Below are 15334 nucleotides of genomic sequence, written 5' to 3' on the forward strand. Positions count from 1 at the left end.
TGCCTGCTTTGACCTTTACAAGTCTCTTTCTCAAGGGCAATCTAATAAACAGAGACTTACTCTGTATTCCCAAATAAGAGTTAAAAGGATAATGTTTAGTTTATTCTGCCCCAAATCAAGCAACCTTACCTTTTTATTGATGAGTGCTAAATTAGAGAGAATGTGGTTGATTCATAGACGGTGACTGGGAGCAGCATTTTAATGTCTGAGCTTTTGACTGCAGTAACATGGGGGGCAGTAAATGATTTTTATAGTCACTTTTATCATTATTGTAATAAATGGCACAAAATATTGCAATAAGATCTTTAGCCTATATAATCCATCACTAAACTGAAGCACATTTTAAATAAATATACTTTTTAAAGTTGATGATTACGAACTTCTAATTAGTATTGCATGACATTTTGCTTTTCCTGGGGCATAAATGCAATATGACACAAAGGCAGATTTCTCATAGCCAATGGTCAACAACTAATGTCTATATTGCCAACCCTTAAGGAGCATACAGGAAATAGCTCACTGTTAAATAACTACAGAGAAGAGTGGCATATTAAGGCAACCAAGTCTCCATAACAACCATAAAAAATTTTAATACCATCTTGTTGTTTGAGTTATGCCACATAAATAGTCTTTTTTGTTCCACCACACGAATGCAAACATGTGGGAGATGCTGGGACTTTAATTGGAACTGTGTTCTTTTGTCAGATGAAACTAAGTTTGAGTTTTTCAGCCGCAAACACTCCAGGTTGGTTGACCAACAATGAACAAGTGGAAAAGCTTCATGAGTAAGAACTTTGCATCGTCAGAAACTGAATTTGAATAAGTTATATTTGAATTTGCATTGCTCCAATGGAATCTGAATTCCTCAACTTGAATAAATGCTTTTAAAATATACTTTTGAATTAGCGTAAGTTGAAATCCAATGTATTGGTTTGGAAATTATTGTCACTCAATTGAAACTGAATTACTTCCTATTGAAAATTGAACTCTTGAATGCTTTGGTTCAGTTCTCACCATTCAATTTCAGCTGAGATTTGAGACATTTTTATCTGGAATGCCAGTAAATGTGGCACTGTATACAAGCATGCACACTCCTGCTAAAAATAAACAAACAAGTGTAAAGTACAGTAGGTTACCCGTGCTTTGCATCCAAGTACAGGTTTTAGATCCTCATACAAGGCTACAGATGTGGTGGTCTATTATAATTCCAGACATTATGCTGCCATATTGGCTGCTAACTGTATATGTTGCTTTGTCAACTGTAAATCACTAGGGTTTAATTACCTGCAAATTGACTGCTGTTTCACCGTCTTGCATAAGATTGTCCTGGTCATGATGAAATGCCACTTGGGAGTCTGTTCTGATGGGAGGATTCCAAGATGCAGATAATAAAAGATGCCACTTTGTTAGTGTGATAGCTGTAAGGAACGTGATGGCTGTCAACCAAATCTTCTTTCTAATGTTTCTCACAAATGCTGCAAGGACATCTTATCATTCCCGTCACTATTTTCGAAACCAGCGTGAGCCGAGGACCTATACTGACATTGCTTGGGTTTCCTGCCCACTGTGCATGGCTGCAGCAGGCCACAGTATATAGCCACAACATTATGAGTGGGGCAATTTGCTGCAGTGCATTTAACTCAAGTGGTGTAAAACACATTGACCCGACAGCTGGGCTTAGTCAGTCTGCAAGCTGTATTTGGAGGCAGTTTGAAATGGTCAGCCTCAATTTCTCTCCATCAGTGTTGAGTTCTTTAGTGCATGATGGCCAATCGAACACAAAGGTTTGTAAGTTCAGTTCTGCCAAACCTGCTTTGTTAGGTCAAATCATTTCAGAAAGCTTAGTTTGACATTTTATTCTTGAACCATTTAAATGTTGCCCTCTCTCGCCGCTACTTTCATTTCCATTGAATTTAAACATTTTCTAAACGCTTCATCTGCCACATTTAGAAGGTTGGAGGCATAGCACAAAACTTTGCTACATCAGAATGCCAACATTTTCTAACCAAAGTGAAATCTGTGTCATCAACTGTCTCAAAAGTCAGCTTTTATTGTGGCTACAGATTTAAAGATGAGTGATTTAAGGTTGGTACCCCAAGGCTCTAGACTCACTTTTTGCCCTGGTGTCAGAACTTAAAAGAAATTGGACCTAACTTTTATATCCCAATGAACATCCATGGTTTCTGTAAAGGCAGAAAGTACCTTTGCAGTATGCGCATATGCTGGGAAAGTCTCTGTTTAGATCAAACTAGAGCAAATTTACTTGGCTGTCTTGTAAATTTTCAGGTGAACAAAGTTTGGCATTTATGTAAAATTTTTGGTTATTATTTGGTTGCTAAGAATTCTTCAAATGGACATTAACATTCATGCTCTCATTATGAAGTAGAACGTTTACTCATAAGTTTTATTTCCTCTCATGTTCTCCATCCGTGATAAGGTGCAGCAAATATTGTCTATTCCTTACCCACAATGCATCACTGTTCTATAGAATACAATCTAGTGATGTTCTAACTAAAGGCCTATCGTAATCATTTAGGCAAAATCAGCAACAAAGTTGGCAATACTTGAAGCCATGAATGGAAGGTCAGTTCGAAAGAAGTGCAACCATACAGGTAAGATGTATAATCAAAAATTTTATCCTGTTGAGGGCGATATATACTACATTGTAACACATGTGTCACTGATACACAGTGGGCCTCAGCATGGTTGAATGGTTTAGCACTTTGGAAGTAGCTTCCACTAAATACCATGTTGGTGTAGCGCTTCAACATTAGCAGAATTAATGTTTATGATTAGTGTTCTAGGGTTAGCGCATCTAACGTTTTAGTAAGCAGTACCCATCATTACCTGTTTGTTTTAAGGAAAACTTTTAAATTGTAATTAATTAATCTTGACAAAGATTTAGATTACGAGCTTGTATGAAAAAATTGTTTCATTCAAAAAGCAGCTCTTTAAAAAAAAAAAATCATTTCTGAAATGCATAAAAACATCTTGCCTAATAGCACCTGCCTTCCTGTGCATTTGCATACAAAATATTTGACGGTTGAACAGTAAAGTAGCACTCTACACGGCATTTACTCCTTGTATTGTGCAGCAGCAAGTAAGTGACATACAGTCCTGCCAGCCTTTCTCCTGCAGTAAAAGTCTGACAACCTTAAATAAGGACATCCAAGGCCTTGATCATGAAAATGACATCCCTGTGTTCAGGAAACACTCCTCAGTATGCAGGTGCATTATCATCTAAGAATATTGAGATAAGCTTCAGAAGCAGATTTTTTGCACTTAGTGCTCCTCTAAAATGGTTTCATATTATTTGGCTGTGAACAACCAAGCAGGGCAACCATCAGATCTAATGACTGCACTGAGATGGCTGTTCTTCCCATTACCTTTCCTGAGCCATGTTTAAAAAAAAGGAAATAAGAATTTTAAATGAAGTAGAGCTCATGCTTGACATGCACGCACAAAAAACCGAACATAAATAGCACAAAACCTTTCAAAATAGACTGGCAATGTTCTAATGGTGTATAAATTTGTACCATATTGAAAAACACTCAAATTGTCCATGAAGCAACTAATTTAAATCTTTTGGACAGTTATCTTTCCTTCCAGAGAGATCTTTAAAAGCTTTTAGAAAACTAATTTTTTAAATCTTTTTCTTCTTTCAGTCAAATCTAAACATGACAAGTCAGACATTCTCAATAAAAGAGAGGATTTAAAATAAATCTAAGGAAACACAGATGTAAATAGCTTTTGAAAGAGAATTTACAACATATTTAGACATGTCTGCAATTCACTTGAGAATGAGAGAGAGCAAGACTTTCTGCAAACAATAGGAAGGCATATCACAGCAAAATTGCTTGATTTCATTTTTTGAGCATTCAACCTTTGTGATGGAACATGCTGGATCTGAAAATGTTGGCAGCTCTTTGAAAAAAACTAAGACTTTTTTTTTGCATAGCATTTACTAAAAATGGAAACTAAACATGAGATGCATGAGATGCCAGCACTAACATCTGTTAATGTGGCTCAATGAGCCAACTGTACACCTAGCTTAATGCGTCGTTACTGTAACTAGTGTATAAAACACCCTATGTGAAATGAACAAAACACAGACTGTTGGGGTGGCAAGTAAAGCTTGGTGGCCCACCAGGTTTATACTAGACACTGTGGGAAACTTTATATAATATCTGTAAATATTAGTTATCGGCCAGAGCAACAATATTAAAATCAGATTTAGATATCGGCCCAAATTTTTATGTCAGTGCATCCCTACTAAAGATATCTTCTGCTGCAGACAGGCTGAGAACACTCTTGTAAATTAGATTTTTAATCTCAATGAGTTTTTATCCTGATTAAATATTGGTTAAGTGAACTGAAACACGTAAAAGCCAGTTCGCAATCTCTGGTCTGTGATTATGTTGTTCTTATTTTAAAAATAGGGGCTACACAGGAGCACAGTTGTTAGTACTATTCCCTGGCAGCACGAAAGTTCCAAGTCTTTCTGTATGGAGCTTTGTATTTGGAGTGTGCTTCTTCCCACACTTCAAAAACATGACAGTTCTGTTATTAGGTCTCTCTAAATGCACTTAGGAGTGAGTGAGTGTGCATGCTTGTTTTTTGTGTGTCTCTTATGGACTGGTGAACTGTCAGAAGTTAAACATGCCTCTCACCCAATGACTGCTGGATATCACTACAAGGATAAGTGACAATATGCATAGGATGATTTGATGTTTTAAATCAGGTTAAAACTTTACAAAACCAGAAATCGTAAATTAACCTCAAAATTCTGATCAGCACATCTCTAGTTTTGACTCAGATTTAGTCAACCTCCTGCACCAATTGCAACCATTCTAGCAGAAACTCTACTTTTAATAAGCAATTTCTTCATCATACTTGGAGAAAAAATATTTCCATATCTGTAAAGTTCATAACTACTTGTGAGCATAATGCAACTTTTTGTTGCTTTGACACAGACTTAATACATTAAGATGGTCCACTGCAACCGCCGTGTTCTTACTCCAACTAACCACGCTCAGGTCGATATTTCCACTTTGCTAACTAAACCGTGATCTGTTAGTGGGGAATAATGAGCAGGGTGGGCAGTATAAAAAGAAACCTGAACAGACTGATGCATTCTGGTTGCACTGAGCAGACGAGAATATATCAAAGCAAGGTATGTAGGGCAAAAGACTATGACACCTGTGAATTATCATTTTCTGCAGCAGCAGTAGAAGTGATCTTAAAAATTGCTGCATGAATACTGTGCAATGTCGTACACAAAGAGGAGTCTGTTGCTGCTTGCCCAGGAAGAGAAATCCAATCCTGTGTTTGGGAACTGAAGTACATAATTTCAACCTCAATCTCCCTGCTCAGATACTTCATGTGATTTTGACTTTTAGAACGCCATACAGGGATACGATTCTAGTTACTTGAGAAATGAAAGGTTAAACTGCAAAGTCCAAGAAAGATGTTGATCCTTAATGGAAATTATAGTGTTGGGTACAAGCACAAATACTGCAAGAATAAGTTCAGCTTTTTTGTTTTTTCTCTCCTACTTTTTTTTTTTTGATAGACTTGTAAGCACATATTACAAGAAGCCCAAACTGAAGCTTCATTCTTACTTCCATTGTTGCCGTTTTTTCACACATCTTAATTTAGTTTGTCCTGCAGTGTTTCATAGAGCAAAAATAGACTTGAGTTTTATCAAAAGATTCACCAATCAGGCCTTCCCAAACTGATATTGACTTTTCTGTTTTCCTTGAGGTCTGACTATATATAAAGTTGGAAGTGTAATGTTTATGATATTTTATTTGGATGGTTTTTTACGCACAATTTTTGGTAAGCTTCATATCCTCGATTCCTTCACAACTGAGCTGGCGCATCACAATTGGCAAACATTAGCAATTGGGCAAAATCAGATCCAATCGTTTAAAACTTAAACAGAGTTCAAGCAACCATTCCTTGATAGTCGAGGGTCCAAAACCTCTGTACAGCATTGAACAAGGGACTATATTTTACCAAGCTAGGTCAGAAAACAAAGAAAAAGCATAAATGTATGTTTTACAAAGCATGAAAAATATTAGTTTTTAGGATACTACAGCAGAACTGCAAAGTTTTCTCTAAAGACAATGCAAAAAAGCAGTTTCTCTCCACATGTTCTGTTGTCCTTATTCTTCAACAGCTGTTTCACATGGGTGGCATGTGAGAACGAACATGTTCACAGTATTTGCTCTGGATATCTTGTGAATGTTTTCCTCCCAGTTATTTAGTAAAAAGCTCTAAAAAGATCAGTGGGTGGGACAACATGCAAACGTAGCAGCAAATCTTCTGCAGCATGCTGTTTAGATTTGTAGTTTTACACTTTTTCCTGCTGACCTCCATGTTGCTTTTCACTCTGTTGTTGATATTTCAGACAAGATATGGTTTACTTTTCTTTTTTTTAAACACGGTTTGATTAATGTCAGGTAATAAGAGATATTTCCATGCAAAAGCCAATCAGAGGAAATGTGGGTCTCTAAACAAAGAAACCCAGCAAATCTACAATCACTGTGTCCCTCTAACAGCACATACTTTAGATTCCTGCAGTGTACTCGACTTGTGATAAATAAGTTGGGTAGTTCTGTCAACATTTAAAAAATGAGGTGTCTCTATGAATGTGCATGGGTCTAAGAGATTAGAGTAAGGTTTTAGTGTCCTATGAAGAAGTGTAACCGTGACAGTCGCTTGTTATTTTTCACTTGATAAAACATAAGACGACAGACTGTAACTTTGACTAAAGATAATGCTTTCAAATGGAAAATTTACCTCTCCTCTTGCTGCAGTTGGAACATAAATATGTATAAAAAAACAAAGATAAATAGTAGGTATTGGGCTAAACAAGAATTTAATTAACTTAGAGATATCAAATTAAGTAATTTTCACTAAACTGAGATTAATTTTTAGGTTATCTAGTCTGAAAGGCAAATGAAAGCCATTTATGGTTCTTTTTCTCTTCCAACTAATCAGGAATATCATTCTTTTCATCATCCACTGTATCCAGTCCCAACACACAGCCAGCGCCTCCCCAGATGACTGTACAGTTCTCATAACAATTATTACTTCAAATACACAGTATCCCACAAGAAACTCCAGGGAGAGAGAATCATTTCATTGTTTCTTCCCCGTCATCCGTCTGCCCTCGTACAGCATTAGCTCAAACACAACAATCGTTTATGGAATATAACAAGGTCTAACTGCAGATTGCGCACCGTCTTACAATCCACACCTTGTTTCGCAGGAGAACGAGCAGCCGTGCGTTCGGCTCGCAGCGAGACAGCAGCTGAGGTGAAAAGACGAGCAACAGATTTTTCATTTGTGACTACAAAGGCTGGGCCATTCCCCCACTTACCACGCAGGGAGAACTGGTGCTGAGGCGGCTTCTCTGAGCTCATCAACACGACAAAGACGAGAGGGAGAATGCAGCCTTGTTCTGCAAAGGTTAACCTCGAGGGGACCTAACAACTTCAGGCTTCTCATTTGATGCTTCCACCAAACACTCGCCACAGAGGATTGAGGGCCTCTGGATTCCCCTGGATTTAACCTCTAATATCTAAGGTCATGCCCCCTAAACCTCCGCCAATATAGCCAGTGATGGCACTTGTGAGTTCAAACACTCACCCGCTCCCCTTTTCTTTCTTTGGGAATCTTACGTCTGGGTGTCTGTGGCATGTCCTGGGAAAACTTATCTACCATGGCAAAAAACTGCTTTGTATATATTTTTTTACCTCTGATTATAAAACATAATAATAAGAGATCCACCGATCAGGCTTTTCCCCGCCGATACCAATTTTTATTTATCTTAGAGCTATAACACATGGGAGAAAAAAAAATGGGTTTGTTGGATTTTGAAACACTGCCTTCATAAAAGACCCCAAGAAAGTTGGGACTTCTTATCAGACAAGAAAAGCATAATCAGTGCATCTCCAATAGGGAACCCACTTCTAAAATAAAAATAAATGGTGGGAAAGGTAGAGTAAATCTCAAATACAAAAACCTCACTAGGTTTAAATGCAAACATTAAATAAAAATGAAGACTACTGTCACACAGAGAGATACAGCTTTCTGATTTTCATTGAGGTATAACCTGCCAATTATGATTCTAATAGAAAAAAAAGTGGAATAGCAATACTATCTCCAGTTATTCATCAAAGTATTTGCCCCTAACCTTTATATGAGTTTTAATTAATTAAAAATGAATTGCATTGAATTACATACTTTGACTTAAAATTGTATGAGTTCTTAGATTCCAGGTATTTACTGGCTAGCTAATAAAATCTTATTTTTCAGTATTTCTGGCCAATTAAACAAAAACTGTTTAAGAAACTCTAATTAGTAATTATTTTTCAATGGAGGCTGCTTGATTTAAGAAACCAGCCTTCACTTCTTTCTTAATTAATTTAGCTAATAAGAGAAAAAAAACTCCATCCAAATATAATTTCATGTAGGATCAAGGCGTAATCTGCGATCAGCACTCCTCCTACTGCTACACCACTACTGTGAGAGGCGTGTGTGAGCTTATGTGCAAGTCTTACAGCTTGCTAAATCTGAGTGCAACACTGATTTATGCTGTGTTGGGCCCCAAAAACGACGCCCAGAGGTCCTCCTCTTGCCTCTCACTCCCTCCATCTCAAATATCTGTGTGAACTATATTATGCCTTTCAGTTGTCTCAGTTTATTTCATTTAATTTGACTGGCTGGATTGTGACCTCACTGTGATAATGCAGCTTTAAAGGCCCCCTTCCCCCCATATGAATTAACAATAAAAAAGTCCATTTGAATTATAATAAATTCAACACTGAATTTCTTATGACTTTAATTATATAGGGGCTATGTGTGCAGTTTCTTCTGATTTATTGAAAACCACAGCGTTTCTTGTAGGCAGATCTGTTCATGAATTTTATTCATGTTATTATTATTATGCTGCTGCAGTGAAACTATAAGCTATGCGGTTTTTCCCTATGGGCCTCCTTTCCAGAAGGAGCATACACAATCCAAAAAGTGGTGCTGTTATTACACTGAATGCAACAGAAAACTTGAATAGGAACAAGAAATGCACTAATAGAACACCCAGAAATTGGAATCAGCCAATTTTCCTTGACTAGATTTGATCAGCAATTAGCAGATTAAATGTTGACAAATTAGCAATTTATAGTTAATAAATCCATCAACCAATAGCATGTGTTTTAATCTTATAAGTATATACACATTTTGCAGGATTTAAACAACTATTTCTATAAATAAAAAAACTTGGAGCTTTTATTTATTTTAGGTTAATTCATTGTCAATATTACTGTAATTTGGGATTAACAGGCCAGTGGCTTGAAGAAAACCAATATTAGCCAAGAAAAGCTTTGATTGGAACCTCTAATAGGAACCCATGATTAGAAATGTAAAAAAAAAAATGGTGGCAAAACATTACAGATGATGTTGCCCAAATCTAAAAACGGTCAATAGTTTTAGAACCAAACTAAATAGATATGAAGAATACTGACATATATAAACTAATCAAGCTTTCCCAAACGAAACAACTTTTTTTTTTTAAGATTTGTAAATGTCAGATAAAAGTTAATCAACATGCAGTAAAGCTTAGAGGCTGAAGAAGTACAAAGTTCCTTATGTTTGGTCATTTAAAAGAATAAGAATGAATATTTTTTTTTCATTACAGGACTTTCCAATCATTTATTTGGAGAAAACATCTGGAGCAGATATAAAATCTGTCATTTTGCACATTCCACAAGTGAGTTTTATGGCTGATAACTTTTAATTTGTAGTATGACCTCACAATTCTAATTTTGACTTATTCCATTTTGTCCAAATACAATATGACATCAATGGCATCAGTTACCACAGTCTGATTTTTACTGAACTCAAAAGAAGTGCAAAGTACATGCTGTTAGATATTGATTTATAGCCCATAAATTTCAATTTTGATGCATTATTGAATGTAATGTTTTGATTGTTGATTCTATGTTGCATGACTTTGTGTTTTTGTCGTTGTTATGATTTAAAGCACTTTGAAATGCCTTGCTGCTGAAATGTGCTATAGAAATAAAATTTTATTTTATTTTTAATTTTGATTTAACTAATTGCAAAAAAAAAACGGATTTTTTTTTTAAAACCTGCAGATCAAGAAAATATCGGCAGATTCCAAGCTCTGATCGGTTGATTGGTGCATCTCTGGTGGTATAATGTCGCAGCCTGCCCAAAGAAGCTGATACAGAACACAATGTTGGTCAAACTGTGAAACATAATCTCTATAAATCCTTAAGATAGATCCCTGCTCTCCATCCATCCTCATTTATTCACCTACTTGTTTTACGTCATTTAGGACACGGTGCACCCACTCTTTCTTCTTGTACCAGGACCTTTTGATCTCCCATATGCATCAGCCTCCAAATCCGCACTGAGCGATTTTGTTGAGAAGGGTTGTGGACCCTTTCTAAAGCCGAGGCGCAGGTAAACGCACCGCGCCGCACGAAGCCCCGCTTCAAGGGGGGACAGATGCGAGCAAACCCCGCTGAGTAAGAACAACATCCACCGCCTGTGCTCCGATTGATCACCGCGGCGCCCCGCATTATAGTACTTCTCCGTTCATGCTGCGTGGTACTCTGGCAGATATTACGCTGAAATGTAACCTTACCATTCTGAAGACATGTCCACTGTAGCAGGCCCGTCCCGTTAACAATTCACAAAATGAGTCTGTGAAGCCTTCTTCACTTCGTGTCCTTCTTCTTCTTCTCTCCGACTGGTTTTGATAGTAACCAGAGCAAGCGAGCGTATTTCCACTATACGACGCGGCACCGCACGGCACGGCAGAAAGCAGTCCTCCTCCTCCTCCTTCTGCGCTTCCAAGGTGCTGCTGCCTCTGCTCCTGCTGCTGCTCACAGCGCACTCAGAGGGGCACACATGGATGAGGAAAGGCAGCCGTCCAAGACGCCCATTAACCAGCACAGCCCTGACTGAACGGCCGTGAAAATCCTCCGGGAGAAATATGTGAGATAGCCCCTCAAACACGGCACAGGGAGATAAGGTGACACGCCAGCCGATATGCTGGGAAATGGTGAGCTGCGTGGTCCCCCCCCCCCCACTCCCACTACCCACCCTCCTCCTCACGATTTACAATTACGAGTTTGGAGAGGGGATGAGTGAGCCACCGTGCGTGGTCGCCCCCTTCGGTAAAAGCGTCCAAATATCCACCCTTTTTTTTATTTTAGAGTATCTGTCATAATCCTATAGGGGGATTTCAGAGTTCAGAGGGGTGACTTTGCGATATTAACCTTGAGCGCATTATTTTTAGTACGATTTCCCTCGCAATAAGCAACGAAAGGGTTTTCTTCTTAAGATAAGTAAAAAAAAATTGTCCTTCATGGACAATTAAAAATATGAAAAATAAATAATATTGTAAATTAAAAAATAATAGTTGATTTAACTAAGCCTCACATAAACACTAGACACCTCTACTTAGGGTTTAATGTAACCCTAAGAAAAAGATAGGATCAGAGCAAAAACTACCAGCTACCTTTTTAAATATTTTAAGGTAACTAACAAGAAGGCAGACATCAAAGTATACCAGGGTTTTCCAAAATTAGGTTTTTAAAACTGTTAAATGTTTGTCATTTCCATGGTTTAAAGTTGTTTCATTGACTGTTAGATATGTCTTATGATAAGAATATTGATTTATTATTGTCTCAATGAATTCTAATGATGTCGACAAAAAACTGACAGTATTAGCAGAAATGTTATTTTTTTACTATTTTCTCTACTCTGTTTCATAAGAGCATAAATATAAGAAATTTCAAAAGTAAGACTAAACCTTCGCAAAACTTTTTTGATATTCTGTTAACTTTGAAAAAGCCATATTGAAATTGTTTTGTTACATTGAAATACATGAAATTGAAATCACACATGACAGAGTTTGTTCATGCATTAAATCAATAGAAAATTATGGCAGTGATGGACCTAAGCACTTAAATGGGATATATTCACAGTTCAATCACAGCTCTAGCACTGTGGGTTTCAGTAGAGGAGATGTTAGAGTGTTATTCAGGATTTGGCGCAACAAGCAGCTACATAAATTTGCAGAGTTTTGGGGAAATTGTAGACAGTGATTTTACAGAAGAGCATAGGATTCAACATTTTCAAATGACAAACTCGACTTTTGATGAACTATGCGATGATGTGAGACAGCTGGAACCAGCTGTGCATTAACCAAGGGAGCCAGTAACTATAAATAAGTAATTTGCTGCTGTATACAACCTGGCACAGTGTGAAACAAGTGTTCCCATTGCAGTTTTACAAAATATAAAATTTTTGACATGGCTGAAAAAACAACCTCATCCTAGCGCAAAACTTTTTTTTTTATCAGAAAACTGTTTTTAAATGGCCATGTTTCCATTAATCAAATTTATTGTTGTATTTCCAATTTGAGTAAACTATATGATAAATTAAGCTGTAGATACTGATATATGGTGGGTTTCAACATATTTGAGTGTAGCGCTTTAGCATAGCTCCAGCAAATTACCATGTTGGTACGGCACGTTAGCAAAACTGGTGTTTATGATTAGTGCTTCATAGTTAGCGCAGCTAATTTTTTAGTTAGCGGTACCCACCATTGTCCTGCCAACATTAAATATGTCCTGACATATTGTAAGAAAATTTAAGGGCACCTGGGCGCCTCCTGGTGGCCAATGGTTCTAAACAGAGGCCAAGTTTGCTTTAGCTAGCTAAGATTAACTAATTTAATCTTGGAGATGACCAAAAAGTGTTCTTTTTAAAAAATTGGTTCCATTGAGTCAATTTTAAAAGACAAGGTTCACGCTTTTGACAAGTAAGGTGTAAAATTTATTTCACATTCTTTCGTGTAACGAGGAGAAGCAGCTTTCAGCATCTATGCACCACAAATTTGGAACAAACTTCCAGAAAACTGTAAAACAGCTGAAACACTGACTTCCTTTAAATCTAGACTAAAAACCCACCTGTTTAGGATTGTATTTGAAATGTAATCAATTACAAATTTATTGATGGAACTTTACTTAATGTCGTGTTTTGATTGTTGATTCTATGTTGCATTGTGTTTCTGTGTTTGATATGATGTAAAGCACTTTGAAATGCCTTGCTGCTGAAATGTGCTATACAAATAAAATTTGATTTGATTTGATTTGTGTAAATGTTGCTACTGAGAATGCAAGTGGTATGATTTTAGCACAGTTCCACCTAATTTAGAGATATATTGTTAAAAGTTGCTTTCTCCTCTTTACTCTTTAAGAGGTCTGATTATTACCTCTGTAAAATAAAAAACTTAATGAACCGATTCCAGGACTATTTTGAAATCAATTATCTAATGAGTATTACATTGATAAATAAGTAAAGAGTGCATTCGGATGCATTATGCTTGAGTCTTAAACTACAACAAAGTCCTTTGTAAAGATCTTTAAACAGTTTTTTCCTCCGAACTACGATCGCCATACATTAGGTTAACGAGAACACCATCTGTCCTCTAATTGTCAGGTCAACCTCTTAAACCTAAATCCTCTGTTATATACTCATCTCCAACTTCTAGTTTCTTCTTCTTGGTTAAAAAGACTGGTCAAGGGTTCCTGGCCCTGGAAGTGTGGTTGGTCACCCAGAGAATAAGAAAGGGGCCATGTGTGGCCTCTAATTCACCACATTGTCTGCCAAAAAGCTAATCTTGGCCAGGCTCAGAGTCTCACTGCTCACGAGGCTGTGAGTGAATGAGTGAAAAGTTTAAATATGCTTTCAGATGTAAAACCAAAGACCTGCCTGGCATTGTGGGTTGGGTCGTTGTGAGAATGTGAGATTTGCCGTTGACCCAGGCAACAAGAGGAAAGGGGCCCATTTCGGTTGGAAAACCTGCTGCATTCAGGCTCATGTTTGCAGGTGGTGGGCTGTAATTCAATGGCTACACACCAATTTTCCTGCCAGCCAATGTTTGAGAAATAAATTGATGGCTCACAGTAGTAGTCTGTCGCCAGCCATCAATCAGAATTTATGGCATACAGAACATTATATATCAAGTCAACGTATGTAAAAGCCCTATAATGTGACCTTCAAGATAAAGAAATTTCTATTCAAGCAGCAGGAAACCTCAATTTTAGTTCACCGTCTTATAAAAAAAATAAATAAATAAACCTCACCTGACTTTCAGAACCTCTGCAGGGTCTGAAGTCATTTTAAAAGCATCACTGAGGTCATTATTATTATTGTGGCAATCTTTAAGGACTTTACAGCACAGCAACAAACCAACTGGCGAGAAGAAAGAGAGTAAGCACACATAGAGGAGCGCTAAGTAGATAAAGAGGTAGCCATTTCCCTCAGGAGTCAGTTAAGACCAAACACTGAACTAAAGTGAAAGCAAACACCAGACTTACGTGTGCCAGGCTGCCTAAGGCAAAACTTCAAATAAATGTTGATTTTGCTCTGTGAATGCTGGGCGTGTAAATAACAACTGCATGCTAATATGCTTGATGTGGTTGTGAAATGTGACATGTCAGAAGGATTACTCATTTTCTATGCCTCCAAAAATACAGCTTTTATCCACAAACGATGTATTAAAATATTAAAATGCATTATTAGTACATGAACTTTTTTTTTTTTTACCAAAGCTGCAGTAAAGAATAGATCCACTGCATTGCAAAAGTATTCAACCATATTAAACTGTTTTGTCATATGTCAACTATAAACTTCAATATATGTTATTTTGATTTGATATGAGATGTGACCAGAACAAATTAATGTGAAGAGGACAATGAATGATACATGACACCAATTGCAGTTTTCTGATCAATCAATGATGGTCACAGATTCAGACTTTGGCCAACAACACTTTTTTGTTGTTTAATCTAAAAAGTTGCTAAAAATTGAAAAGGCGCTAAGTTGGTAACAGTGGGGTAATATCTTAAACTCCGCATGAGCAGACGTGACCTGGTGGGCGGGTCTGTCAGGTGGCCCTCTCTCACAGCCGAAAAGAGACAGTGGCTGATTTTCAGACCTTTGCAGAGTTAGATAAGATCAGTGGATAAGATCAGTGTCATGTGCAAGTGTCGGCCAATCACTGATCACTCAAAATTAAGGAAATTGGAGCTCAATTATTGGTGCACCAACATACAAAGTTGGTGTTTTGTTTTTGTACAGGGATCAAGTTTAAGTCAATCTTAAAGTTTAAGTCAAACCTAAATCCCTATGCGGATTTAAGTTTGACCTAAATCACCAAGACACACCAAACATCCGTAAAAATGTGCTCTGGTCAGAAGAAACCAAGATCCATCTTTTTGGCCTT

The 15334-nt window shown here is 37.2% G+C and overlaps 1 protein-coding gene across 10 annotated transcripts in view; it reads right to left on the minus strand.

Annotated features, from left to right (window-relative positions):
- The window catches only part of tenm4 (teneurin transmembrane protein 4), a 216871-nt gene extending 205769 nt beyond the window's left edge, over positions 1-11102 (minus strand). For all 10 annotated transcript variants that reach the window (XM_023351438.1, XM_023351436.1, XM_023351435.1 and 7 more), the window contains exon 1: positions 10679-11102. The gene's annotated coding sequence lies outside the window, so the exon portion shown is untranslated. The remainder of the gene's footprint in view (positions 1-10678) is intronic.
- Positions 11103-15334: the final 4232 nt, after the last annotated feature.

Source organism: Xiphophorus maculatus, chromosome 18, assembly GCF_002775205.1.
Source record: "Xiphophorus maculatus strain JP 163 A chromosome 18, X_maculatus-5.0-male, whole genome shotgun sequence".
In the NCBI taxonomy this organism is placed as follows: Eukaryota; Metazoa; Chordata; class Actinopteri; order Cyprinodontiformes; family Poeciliidae; genus Xiphophorus; species Xiphophorus maculatus.